The sequence below is a fragment of the Mytilus edulis genome, chromosome 5 (genome assembly GCF_963676685.1).
Source record: "Mytilus edulis chromosome 5, xbMytEdul2.2, whole genome shotgun sequence".
Lineage (NCBI taxonomy): Eukaryota > Metazoa > Mollusca > Bivalvia > Mytilida > Mytilidae > Mytilus > Mytilus edulis.
In genome coordinates this window covers 1330100-1343182 of record NC_092348.1, presented here as the reverse complement: position 1 = coordinate 1343182, position 13083 = coordinate 1330100, and positions in this window count along the sequence as shown.

The following is a 13083-nucleotide window of genomic DNA, read 5'->3' as shown; positions in this document are numbered from 1 at the left end:
AGCGGGTTATTTAACAATGTGCACCACATTTTTTATGTTATTTCGAATATACTGACAAAATATTACAGTCATTTCTTATAATTTAATTCTAGATTACATTTTAAACCGGCGTTAATTATGAAAAAAACGTTGATGACAAAATTGTGTCTATGATATGATAAACAAGACGACGTCAGCCAATCAGAAGACGCCTTACATCCAAAATTAAATTATTGTGTTTTATTCATTATAATGATGGAAAAAAGAGTTTTTAATCACGATTTCCCCTACAATCTCGGGCCATTTTTCATTAAAAGAAAAATAAATCAACATATATGCCCAACGTCAGTGTCGTCCCTTACTTTTGATTTTTTTTTTATTTATTTACAAAACAACGAACGGACGAACAGACAAAGTGAAATCTAAAGGGTCCTTAGAAGTCTTAATTGATTAAATAAAATCAAAATAAAGGTTTTATTTCGCGATTGTTTTGTAAAATGCTGTCAAAATGGAATTGACCTCACAACTCCCTAATATGTTTGGGGCAAGGTCGAGACAAACCAGTATATTTTCTGTGGTTTTAATTTTTTTTATCTAGCTGTCTAGTTAAATGCTTTAAGACCAAGTTATATAGTATAGCAGCAATGTACCTTTACTGTGTTCATATTCGACTTTAACATAATGATGGTGGATTTCACTCTTCTATTACCTTTCATAAAAACGCACCAACGACCTTGATATAAACGACAGCAGCGATTAAAAATAGGTGGTATTCAAATCAAACTAAGTGAAATCCAAATCAAGTACGAACTTGAAGGTAAGAATGATAAGAAAGTAAATGTGATGAAAATTTAAAACTGCACATTACAATTCAACATCCAGACTTCAATGTATCTATTAACCTATGCATAATAAAACGTGTAACCAGGTACTCCGCAGGGCGCAGTAGACTGCAGATTTTGAACCCTGAACTATTGGGGCAAGTATGGACACAACATTCAAGCTAGATACAGCTCTGAATTTGGATTGTAATCACATTTTAGACATAATATAAGTTTCTGACACAAAACAAATGTCATGATCTTACAAATCTATAACACAACATTGTGCAATAAGAGATGTCTTCTTCAAAATTTTCAAACATTTGGAATTTGAAAAATTTGGAAATAAAAATGAAAACTACTACCACCCCTCTTTTTTTGCAAAAAAACCTGACATTCCTAAATACATAATTTACAAAAAGTGTATGGGAGGTATATCTGAACATACATAACATTGTATGTTAAATGTTTTTGAATTACCTCCCTAACAGTGCTTTTAAATTGTCTTATTTGTCCATCGACCAGAAAAACATTGTTTTCCCCCTGTTTTGCCCCTAATTCCAAAACATTTTGAGCCAAAATCCGCCAAAAGCCAATGCTTACCATCCCTTCATGATATGGAAACTTGTGGAATAATTTCAGAGAGATTCGTACACTTAAACACAAGTTATTGTTTGAAAACTGCAAAAATGCTCATTTTGAGCCCCCTTTTTGGCCCCTAAATACTTAACTATTAGGACCATAACCCCAAAAAATCAATCCCAACCTTCCTTTAGTGGTATTGAACCTTCTGGTAAAAATTTATAGAGATCTAATCACTTAAACTAAAGTTATTGTCCGGAAACAAAATGCGTCTTCGAACGACGACGACGCAGACGACGACGACATGATAGCATTATACGACGCAAAAAAAATTAAAAATGGAAATCGTTAAAATACCGCAAAAATACTCAAATGGTATCAGCTAGCGAAAAGTAAAATCACAAAATTACTGAAATCCAAGGAAAATTCAAGAGGAAAGTCCATAATCAAATAGCAAAATCAAAGGCTCAACACATCAAACGAATGGATAACAACTGTCATATTCCTGACATGGTATAAGCATGTTCTTATGTAGAAAATTGTGGATTTAATCTGGTTTTAAAGCTAGCTAAATCTCTCACTTGTATGACAGTCGCATCAAACTCCATTATATTGACAATGATGTGTGAACAAACTGTAAAAACAAATATGTAATAAAGTAGCACAAAATGGTATATAGACCATGCATTGGTACTTATTAACATTTTTCATCCCAATTTATAAGATAGGTTGCTGCTAAAGACTTCCAAAATCATTGCTACATTGAAAGCGATTGATAGCGATTAATGTTGTCAGTGTTTATGGACATCTCCCTTTTTGAATTGCCATTGGAGCTCGGTACCTTTTCTTTACTTTTTTCTTTATTTATAAATGGTTAAATGTTAAGTCAGGAATTTCGTTACAACACGTTTTTCATTGATACAACACGTTTTTCATAGAAACAACACGTTTTTCATAGATACAACATGTTTTCCATAGATACAATAATTTGGTTAGGAAGTTTGGCAGTACCAATTGTTTTAGCTATGTTGTTTTACATCCTAATTCTTATGCCGATTTGTTCATAAAGCCCATAAATGCGGATACTATCCATGTTAAGTCATTAATCTTTTGAATAAACCTATTCTCAAAGGCTATCATTTCAACAGCGTAGTGAAATCTTTGGATAATGTTTTTCTCGGTACTACCATTGATTTAATTTGTATTTGATATTTACACTTTATATGTATAGTTACTCATGATCCTACATCCTTTCGTAAAGTTACTCATGATCCATTCGAGACTGATTTTTTTGGCATTTCACCAGATTTTGCATTTCTAAGACTGTTTATGACATCCTGATACTTAATCCATTGGATGTATATTGATTGGTACTAAAGTCTGGGCAAACATGATTTATTCGTTAATTGTAAATGTCTTTGAACTAGTTCTCAGTTACTTCGAGTACTCTAACATCGGTGCTTTGTGTCAATGGTTTTATGTGATTTGGTTTATTTCTGCCCCATACCCAGGTAAGCAATTTGCAACTAATGTTTACTGTTTTTTTTCTTATCTTGTGCCATAGCACCAGGTTTGGGGAGATTGAGCATTCAGAAACATGTTTAATCTGTTACATCCTTTATGTGCCTATCCCAAGTCAGGAGTTTGTAATTTAGTGGTTGGTATAAGTTAAATTCCGTCATATATGTTTTTCATATATTGTATTGAATGAAATAGGCCGTTAGCTTTCACGTTTACATTGTTTTGCATGTTTGTTTTATATTTGACGTGTACGGTTACCTAAAACTTCTTTTTTTATTTCGTTATTTGAAAACTCTCGGATTGTTGTCGCATTGTCATTTTTTACAATTTTTATGTGATCATTAATTGATAGCAGCAATAAGATATACGTGAATTAATCCATATGATTGAAATTAAGAAAAAAAAACTTTTTGCCGTGATTGAGGATAAGAGTACTGTTTGTGACAATTGGAACCTATCCGAAGTATTATTAAGTTAACATTGGGTCTATACAAAAGGAAGGCAAACTATACCAAGCGACATACATCTTTTAAAACGAATAGGTTAGAACAAACAAACTGTCCTTGCAACAATTCACCCTATGGAAAGAGATACAAGGTAAGCAAAAGGTATCATTGCGGAAATAGATGTACTCCATACGCAGGTAATGCTTGAACTTATTCTGACGAGCAGTAAAACCAATGGAGTTAATAGTTGAATCACTTCTATTGTTGTATTCTTACTTTTTGTGAACTTATTCTGACGAGCAGTAAAACCAATGGAGTTAATAGTTGAATCACTTCTATTGTTGTATTCTTACTTTTTGTGCATCTTTTCCCATGAAATAATAAAACACATTCACAAACGAAGTCATTGACTCTGTCCACACAGTATCCATATAGACATGGTTCTTTTGCACAATCATTTGTATCTGGCAAAATAAATAATAGGAATATGACGGACACTGTTATTAATGATTTTAATTTTGAAATTATCAATTTCCCCCACCTTAGTAGTAATATACCAACTTCACCTGCATAAGGAATATACATTTCCCAACTTATTAGGTATTCAAGAGCTTGCAGCTCCTATTCAGACTTTGTAAAACGTCACCAGTGTCTGAGCAGAAAGTTGATGAACCAGGGGTATGTCAAAGAACGTCTCGTCCTTTTTCTAAAAAAAGTTCATCGGAAGATACCCAGAACTTGTTGATGAATATTCCGTATCAACTTCACAAATAATACAAGATAGTCTTGAAGTATAAATTTTGCGTACTGACGTTGGTTATCATCTTAATAACGTGTAATAGTATTATTTTATTTGTCTTTATTAATATTACTTGTACTGTTTTTTGAGATATTCTTTTGAGTGACTCTGTGGTTATGTAAAACATCATACTTTGAACGACAAAATTATTTCATTTATTAATATTACTTTTACTTATGGATCTTGACATACTATGAATGACAAAACTATTTTATTCAATAATACTACTTTTTCTGTTAAGTCTGTTTTTTTATGATAAACATTTGACGTGAAACTGTACTTATGTATCCCGTCATACTTTGAACCACACAACTATTTTATTAATTATTATAAATACTTTTACTGTTAAATCTGTTGTCTGTTATATCTACTTCACGTGACTCTGAATTTATGTATGCCGTCATACTTTGAACGACAAAATTATTTTTATGTCTACCTGTGCGAATTTCAAACGCGCAATTTTACACCAGTACTGAAAACCTTTATTGGTAGACTTTACATAGATAAATTAAGTCGTATAAGAAAAACAAACTGAGTATGTTAAATTTGATGTATGCCTTTTTGTGCTTCTTCGTTACATTTGTTGTTTTTGTAGTGATATTAAGATGATAACACAATATTGACTGCTGTACCTCTATTTTTGACATTTTTTACTTTTTGAGTATGTTTGTTTTGTTCATGCATCGTTGACAATGTAATGGAATTTGATACGACTGTCATACAAGTGAGAGGTTTAGCTAGCTATAAAACCAGGTTCAATCCACCATTTTCTACAATAGAGAATGCCTGTACCAAGTCAGGAATATGACAGTTGTTATCCATTCGTTTGATGTGTTTGGACTTTTGATTTTGCCTTTTGATTTTGGATTTTCCTTTTTGAATTTTCCTCGGAGTTCAGTATTTTTGTGTTTTTACTTTTTATATATATGCGTCGTTCTCATTTAATATATTTTATATATTTTATAGATGAAATTGTTACGTTTTATTGTAAACAAAATTAAACTTTCTAAAATCTTATAAGGCAGGAAATAAGTTGAATTTTAAACATTGACCTGGTTTGTAAAAGTTAAGCTGTTGCGATTTAAGATTGATTATATAATTAGTGCTTATGTCCGCTTTATTTGAAAGAAAATTGAAATCATAATAAAAGCGACAAATCAACATATTTAACAAGATTGTATTCCTTAAATAATGGTCTATTTTCAAAAGACATATTTATTGTAATGTTTTCAAGTTGGTTGAGGCCTTTTGACGTGAACCGAATTAAATAATTAATTAACACCATTTCCCTCACAATTACCTTGAACTTCATCTTTTGAAAGTAGCATAATTTGCAAAATATTTAAAACGATTTCTCTTTTTTTAAAACGTACCGATTTGACAATGCATTCCTTCGTATCCAGGGTCGCACAAACATATATGTCGGTTACCTATAGGAAGACAAGTTCCATTCTGACATAGGTCACGTAAACAGTTGGACTTCATGCGCATTCCAGTAATTCCGAACCCTGAATAATAAGGGTAAATAATTGAGAATATGTTATCTTATGTAGATCAATTATTATAACAAATGGTGCATACAAAGTGACAAAGACTAATTAGTGATAACAGTTCACGGGCATTTGTTAACCAATTCCTTAAAGATTGCTAACAAATCACCAAATATACCGTTAAGATAGCAAAAACGGGGGATGTTATTTAAAATTATTTTCCAGTGCATTTAAATGCTGCAATGTTTTCGTCACTGTTTTTGTTATCCAAACAATAATTATTATTTTTAAATCCTTTTGATAATTAGGTATTGAAACTATGTTCTTAAACATTCTCAAGTTAAAACATACCATAAAAATTAAACTCTTAAACAGCAATAATAATAAAATAACTCAACAAACTGAATAAACAAGAGACCGTGAAATGTCTATCATTTCTTCATGATAAGTATGTTGTTGTTCCTGCGGGCAAATCATAAATCCTTCATGGCTTCAATGAACATTACATTGAACAACAAATCGGAGAACTTACCTTGTTTGTATTGGATACATATAGTAAGCTTCACAAAATTTCGTACAAACAACGGTACATGGCCGGCTAATCTGCATATTCCACTTAAGAATTGTCCATTAGATTGACTAAAATTATGTTAAAGTTGTTCTTCAGAAAAACTGTGAACTGTTTGCTCGCGTAGTGGTATTAACCATATGTGGATTCTTAAAAACTCTAAAGAACTTCTAGATAATTTTTAATCTTGGTCTTTTTCTGAAATTAGTTCTATCAAAACTTTTGAATTTTCAACCCTGGGTACCACCATTCCCCATGTGAAATTGTAAAATTGCTTGAAAGAGATAGTTCACAATGCCTTTCAACATAAAAATGGTAGCATACGATATAATTGTATTACTAAGGCATATTTTGATAATAATGAACAAAAGGGTAGAACATGCTGCACAGAGGAACAAGTGCTGGAGTTTCTTATCAACAACATATTTGTTGAATTTGGAGTTATGTTTTTTTCAACAAATTGTCGGCATTCCTAAGGAAACGAACTATGCGCCTCTTCTTGTCAACCTCTTCTTATTTTCATATGAATGACACTTGTCAAAAACAAGAAGATCAAAGAAGCCAGACTATTTAATTTCACTTTCAGATATATTGATGATGAACTTTTCTGATTGGGTTCCATTAATATATTCCCCCGAACTAGAAATTAACGAAACAACAAACACGGCTTCCCATGCCTCATGTTTAGACTTATACCTCGAGAGGATCACAAATTCCGTCAGGCATTTAATTATTAAGAAAAACGTGCACCGATTATAATCTTATTAATTTCATAAACTTTTATCAGTGATTTACATTTCATATAATATATATCTTCATTGTTTATTCCTTATAAAAACATTTTTTTATTTGGGCCGGATCGACTTTAGATATGTAGCCGGATCGACGTGGGCCGGATCTACATAAAAGCTTATATTGTTCTTTTATTTGTCTTTGTGCAAATATTAATTTTTTTTTACTGTTTAGTCTGTTTTCTGTGATATTCATTTTACGTGGCTCGGTACTTATATATCCAGTCAATGTGTTTATATTATCTTTCATTTTTGATGGTGTGTTTTGTATGTACGACTTGTTGTTGTTCATATGACGTGACGCTGTACTTTTAAATATCCCGCCATTCTATCTATCTTTCTATATATATCTTCTGCCAATTAAGGCACACCTCCTGGAACCTGGAGTACGGTATATAAGAAATGTTACACTGGATATCCTCCACCAATATTTACAGTAGATCCGTAAGAATTATTTACACTGATAAAAGTTCTTTATCCACACATAAAATACTTGTGTATGATTTAAAATCTAAAATTTATATTGTAAAATTGAATTTTAGATATTTATAAATTGCATAGAGGTGATCTGACAACACTATTGAAATTTCTAATGTTTAATGCCGCATTTTCTATTCTTCTTCTTAGGCATAATGTTCAATAATTCATATCGCTTATGGTGCAATCTGTATATAAGATGTCTACACAGTGGTTCTAAATGAATGTTAATGTCATTAGTAAGCTCTAATAACATTAACGGTATCAATTTTCTTGCACCAGATGCGCATTTCGACAATACATGTCTCTTCAGTGATGCTCGTGGGCAAAATATTTGAAATCCAAAGCTTATGTAAAAGATGAAGAGCTATACTCCAAAAGGTCCAAAAAGTATAGCCAAATCCGTGAAAGGAATCAGAGCTTTGCATGAGGGAGATACATTCCTTAATTTATAATAATTTTTATCATTTTGTAACAGCAAATTTTAATAACACAAAAAATCCGTATTTTCATGCCAGTACCGAAGTACTGGCTACTGGGCTGGAAATACCCTCGGGGACTAATAGTCCACCGGCAGAGGCATCGACCCAGTGATAGTAATAACATTAACGGTATCAATTTTCTTGCACAAGATGCGCATTTCGACAATACATGTCTCTTCAGTGATGCTCGTGGCCAAAATATTTGAAATCTAAAGCTTATGTAAAAGATGAAGAGCTATAATCCAAAAGGTCCAAAAAGTACAGCCAAATCCGTGAAAGGAATCAGAGCTTTGCATGAGGGAGATACATTCCTTAATTTATAATAATTTCTATCATTTTGTAACAGCAAATTTTAATAACACACAAAAAATCCGTATTTTCATGCCAGTACCGATTTCTGGCTACTGGGCTGGTGATACTCTAAATGTGCCGAGGTGATACAGTAGGCATAAGGATTCACTACGACAGTGAGAAGATCTACTTCTACAGCCAGATTATATTTAGCAAATAGCAAGCTACAAGTGTTGGTGATCTTTTCAAGAATAGCTTTACGTATATATTCAAGCCGGGTACAGCCTAGCAGAAAATGAGCAAGTGTCTCTTCACTACATTTGCATAGCATACAGACAACATCTATTTTCTTTTGATTAAAGGCAGTTCTATTTGTTTGGAGAATGTATGTGCCAGTTGCAATTTTTAATCGAACTGGTATCTTTGCAATATCTCTGATGTTTGCATCTACAGTTCTTGCTATAGGATGACATTGTCCTATCTTATAACTCATTTCCAGATATGATAGTGTTGGATATAACTAAGATTCATCGTTAGTGCGTTTTTCCCAATAGCTATTAACATTTGTTGATATGAATTTTTTCCACAAAAATTTGAATAATGGAGTAATAATAAAACTGTAAGGATCATCAATGTCATATTTCAGGCAAAGCTTGTTTATCTCAATGAACCAACTATTACTATTCATATTTTTAATACTGAGCTGTCTCTCTGCAATTCTCCATTCCATTGATGTATTCCCTGATCTACATATATTGCCAAACAAAGTGAATGCCCTTTTATGAATTTCAGCCTCTGCTGGTAGTTGACCTGATATGATATATACAGCAGGATCTGCTACATTTGTAGTCAAAGATAATATTTGCTTCAGCATCTTTTTGTATTGCTTATTGATTAGATCTAGATTTTTCCCATTAGGAAGTAATGTCTCCAATCCGTATAGCATAACTGGAATGATATATGTTTTAACTTAACTGATTGCTGTAACTGGATCTAATCCATTTTCGCCATGTAGGCCAGATGCCATTAAGCTATATAGAGATCTTCTTGCTTTTTTAAGATTTTCCTCAATTGTGGCAGATGCAGAATCTTTAAAAGCTGTCTGAATGCCAATATGTGGGGTTTTGTCAACTACTGGCATCAGCTCACCATTCAAATCGAGATTCATATCGTCAAGTAATCTGTTTGATGTTTTAACAGGGAGGATGACACTCTTTGTTGGTTGTAAATGGTACCCTTCACGCTTGCTGTAATCTGATGCGATATTGATCATTGCTTGTAGATTGTACGGATTATCGCTTACTAAGGCTATATCGTCGGCACAGGTGGGGGCACAGCATGATATAGACCCAATTTTTCCGCCAAGGTTAGAATCTTCAAGAAGGTTTAGTAGTTGGTTTATATATATTTTATATAAGTCGGCGCTTAAGGGACCGCCTTGTCGTATACCTTGTTCAATATTGAAAGATTCTGAAAGCTGTCCATTCCATTTAATTTTGGTAGTTGCATTTGTATATAGACTATCTATAAGTAGTACTGATTGTTCTGATAGTCCGAGATGGTGTAATTTCCGTATCATGTTGGAGTGACGAACCACATCAAAGGCAGACTTTGCATCAAGCATTCCTAGGATAGTTGTTTTCTTTAGATCCTTGTTCTCTCTTTCGAATTCATCTATCATAAGCGTAGCAATAAGTGGAGTAGAATTTTCGGTAAATCCTCGTTGAAGCGGGTTTTGTTGATCTAAAATTTGAGGATTAATACGGAATTTTAGTATGGTTTCAATAATTTTAGATATGGTTGGAGTGATGGTTATTCCTCTATAGTTTTTAGCGTCTAAAATATTTCCTTTATTTTTGAATATAGGGGATAGCGTTCCAACTTTAAGAATGTCTGGTATAATACAGGTTTTAAATGCTGCATTTATAATTTGAAGTAAGGAACTATTTAATTTCAATCCACCATATAAAATACTTTCCACAGTAACACTAAAGATATCTGCCGATTTATTTCTATTCAGCTTATGTATAGCTTCATCTAGCTCTTTGATTGCAACCGGACTATGTTCTCTCTCATCGGTACAAATCTTAATTATGTGCTCATATTCACTGTCGACGCTTTAATAGCGTGGTCTATATTCTCATTCATCACTTTCAGCTTCGGTCGTTTCCTGAATGCCTTGTGCGCAGGAGCTACTGATTTGGTAGCAGAATCAATGATGTTATTTATGTTAGAAAATGCATCGGTAATACCATCAGTGGTGTTAAGATCCAATTTTAATGCATCTATTCCTATTTCTATGGACTCTTGATATTTATCTTTATCCAGTTTATCCCAATTAACTTTACAGTAGATTTTGCCTCTTTTTGATGACTTTAATTCATTTGACCCAATTGAAAACTCGAAGTTGATTTCAGCCTTAATTGGATAGTGGTCTGATACATTATTTATAATATCTAACTTGTTCACATATAATATATCATCTTGTAGAAGATCAGGGTACAATATATGATCTATTGCCGTACTGTCTACTCCATTGGAGTGTATAAAAGTTTTACCAACCTCCTTTGCAGAAAATTTGCATTCTTCCATAAAATCTAAAATATATTGATTCCTCGTAAGACCAGATTTAATGAAAATATTTTCGTTAAAGTCTCCTCCTACTAAGATACAATGCGTTCCAATAAATGATTGCACGATTTCATACAATATATCAACACATTCTTGAAGCTCAGAGATATTGTTATTGGATCCTCTACAGGGTAAGTATACTGAGACTAATAATATCTTTTTGTTATCTCCTCTGACTTCCACACACTGTATACGCTCGTTGCCAATATCTAATGTGGTAATTAAGCTATCCATCTCTTTTCTCCATAAAATTCCAACCCCACCATATCCTCGAGGCATTTGCACAGGAGTTATTGGATCTCTATCATCTACAGATTTTCCTATCCCGTTCAAATGTTCGTGAAATTCATTTAAGTTATCAATTTGGCAATTAAACAGCCAATGTACCTGGAGGAGACAAATGTCCATATGATTGTACGCTTCCTCAAAGAATGGACCACATGATAAAACATTTTTACAGTTAAAAGATAAAATTCTAATGCTGTTCTACCTCACAATACTATTACTATATACAATATTTACAGATTCTCCAACAGCATTACGGTCTACTGTTAGTGTATCTGGTTTTGAAGGCTTGTTCGGTATAAAAAATACCCAGTAGGTACTGCATTAAAACGCGCAGTAGGTTTTGCATTAAAATGTCCAGTCGGTGCTGTATTAAAACGCACAGTAGGTGTTGCATTAAAATGCCCAGTAGGTGCTGTATTAAAACTCATAGAAGATGCTGCATTCAAATGTCCTTCCAGTAGGTGTTGCATTAAAATGTCCAGTAGGTGCTGAATTACAACGTATAGAAGGTGCTGCATTAAAATGTCCAGTAGGTGCTGCACTAAAATGTCCAGTAGGTGTTGCATTCAAATACATCGGATGACCAGATAATAAAGTTTGAGAGAGAGCTATCGTTGTTTTGATGATATAATATGATATACAGTAATATTTGATATTTAATAATGTTTTTGTTCAGTGTTCTATAATCAGTGTAGGACAATGTGTGACAATGCATGTTCCTGATAATTTACAAATTCTGTAAAACGATAAAATTTCCACTCCCGAAAAAAAGTACGTCTTCTATGTTCAAATGTACAGGTATCCGCTATGTTATTGTTCTATTATATGTCATTATGCTATTGTTCTATTAAAAATTTGAAAATACTTTAAACGACAAAACTATTTTACTCGCGTAGAGGTATAAAATCTAAAGAACTTCTGAATAATTTTTAATCCCTGTGTGTTTCTAAAATTAGTTCTTACATAACATTTGCTTTTTTAACCCTGTATACCAACATTCCACATTTGAAATTATATTTGTTATTAAATACTTTGAACGAACAAAATATTTTATATTCCGTCCTATGTGACGTTTTCATTTTATGACATCAAACACGCGAAGCAATCATGTGCTTTTTGTGCCTTTTTGTGTAATATAAGTTTGTTTTGAGATTGTGACACAGTGATGACTATTGTACCCATATTTAGACTATATATACTGGGGGTGATCTTTGGTGCTCCGGAATGGTAGGCAGATACTGCTCCACATGTGGCACCCATCGTGTTGCTTATGTTATTACAAATCCGGTAAAAACAGTAGGTCACAATCGTGGAAAGGGAAAGCTATTTTACTAACGACATAAGGAACATATCCGATATCATCTGTGAAACGGTTATTCCATAACGGTCAACCAACTCGTGATGGAGTCCGTAAAATTTACGCAGGGATGATTTCAGCTTCAGCATTTGGAACTCTTGGTTTAATAACCTCATTGTGAGCAGCAATTCTCTATCACGAAAATCGTGTTAGAAAATAAAAGGCCGGGGATATCGTATCAATCAGGAGATACATACTCCTTATGCAGGCGCTGCTGAAATGTTGCTTCATAGAAATGGAAAGTTCACAATTGGAAGGCTGAAATCCTCTCTTTTGTCGTAAAGCTTGGTTTTCAACTTACTCTCATTGTCAATGTCTAGATGTGAGTCAAGATATGATGCAGACTTAACTGTATATGTAGTATCCTTTATCTCTAGTTCGATGGGATAGATTCGTTCAATATAGTCACAAAATGTTGTATTATTTAGTGAGAGAACATCGTCTATAGAGATGAACGTAAACTATTTATTGTCAATGGGATATCTCACTACAAGAGACCAAATAATGCAGAAGTTTTAACAACTTTCCGGCCGTTTTTAATTAGCAGAACTAATAAAACA